We start from the raw sequence: 2,033 nt of genomic DNA, 5'->3' as shown, positions 1-2,033 counted from the left end.
TTCGGCCGGACCCCTGGCCCTAGGTGTGGCAAGGCCAAGATGGCGCCTGGCAGGATGCCAGTGTGGTTGAGTGTAGCTAGCTTGTGCGCAAACAACTGATGTCGCTTGAGGAAGTTTCAGTGATTGGTTGAGGCCCCCTCATGGACACTGCATGCCTGTATATGCTGCCTGTATCTGTCCACGCTCTCCCCTCGTACTCTGTATGATGATTGGTCACTTGGGGGCATATATCGAGGTGTAGCTTCCCCCAAAAGAGGAAGAAGAAGTGAGAAACAAACCACGGCAGACGCGCGCAATAAAGAGCTGAAAAGAACCAGGTGTTGTGTCTCTCTGCGGGCAGGGAGCGCGACAGGTGGTGCCGAAACCCCGGGAGCTCAGTAACACGATAGGTAAGTAATCAACAGGTAAAGTATAAAGTTTGAAAGAGGTTGCGAACCTGATCTCTAGACACATAAAACGGCTGTGAGCCTGAGTGTAAAGGAAAAAGGAAAGAGGCTGCGAGCCTGAGTTAACAGGAAAGAGGCTGCGAGCCTGAGCTAAAACAGAAGTATATGTAGTTCTTTGTCAATGTGTGATAAGCGATTGATGTGTGTTCTTGTCTTTTCTTTTGTTCTCCTTGTTTGGTTTGTGTGTGTAGTCTTCTTAAGTCTTAGTGCTAGTGGATTATTACATCATGGGAACGGAACTATCTAAGACTAGGATGCAACAGCCCCTCCGGGAACTGTTAAAGAGCAACGGCACTCCATTAAAGGCAAAGACAGCACGTACATTCTTAGATACAATAGAAAAGGTATCCCCTTGGTTTCTGGAGGAGGGGTTGTTAAACATACCTCAATGGGAACAGCTAGGAGAAGATCTGCACGTAGCAGACAAACAGGTATCACTCCCTGTGGGGACTCTAGCCATCTGGTCTTTGATTAAATCTTGCTTACAAAGTAAAAAGCCAAGTTCACAAAAATCTTTAGAAGAGGGAAGTCAAGTTTTAGAAGAAATTAAAGAGGAACAGTCATGTACTTCAGGAAGGAGAAGTGAAATAGGAGGGGGAAGTGAAATGGGTTCTGACTCTGAAGGGGAACTCTCAGGAGAGGAACTGGAACAAAGGGTACAAAAATTAAAATTGGGGAAGGAGCGCCCTCTGGTGCCTGTTACACCCTCTGCACCCCCAATGGATCCCTCCTGTTACTGGGTCTAGTAGACATACAGGATGGTCTACAGTACAGGAAGATAGCGTTTATCCAGTGTTTGAGGACGCACAGCAACAACGTTATCACCAACCTATAGATTTTAAAATGGTCAAACAGCTAAAGGAAGCTGTCAGTACTTATGGGCCTCAATCTGCCTTTACGGTGTCTCTGGTGGAAACCATGATGTCTCTAAATTTATTACCTCTAGATTGGACTAATTTAGCTAGAGCCACATTATCAGGAGGGCAGTACCTTATGTGGAAGACGTCTTGGCAGGAACTTTCAACAGATACTGCAAGGCGTAACGCAGCTGCAGGAAATCCACAGTAGACAGAGATATGTTAATGGGAACGGGGCCTTATGAAGGGGTACAGGCTCAAGTTAATTATCATCCAGCGGTTTATGCTCAAATAGCAGTAGCCGCAACTAAGGCTTGGAAAACATTACAAGGAACTGGAGACTTACAGGGACAGTTGTCTAAAGTTACTCAAGGAAACAATGAGCCGTATGCAGATTTTGTAGACAGGTTAATACAGACTGCTTCAAGAATTTTTGGGGACGCTGACTCTGCAATGCCTTTGGTAAAACAATTGGCTTATGAACAGGTTAATAAGTGGTGTAAAGAAGCAATTAGACCTTGGAAAAATAAAGATCTTACTACTTATCTGAGAGTATGTAAAGATATTAATGAATCTACAGGAAATAATGCGGCATTTGTTGCTGCTATAGACAGACAGACCCAGACACTTGCTAATATTGTTTCTCAGGGATTTGGAGGGAAATCTAAACCAGAACCAAGGAAATGTTTTAGCTGTGGACAAGCGGGTCATTTAAAAGCAACATGCCACA

The sequence above is a fragment of the Sciurus carolinensis genome, chromosome 15, assembly GCF_902686445.1.
Source record: "Sciurus carolinensis chromosome 15, mSciCar1.2, whole genome shotgun sequence".
NCBI lineage: Eukaryota > Metazoa > Chordata > Mammalia > Rodentia > Sciuridae > Sciurus > Sciurus carolinensis.
This window is presented reverse-complemented; position numbering follows the sequence as displayed.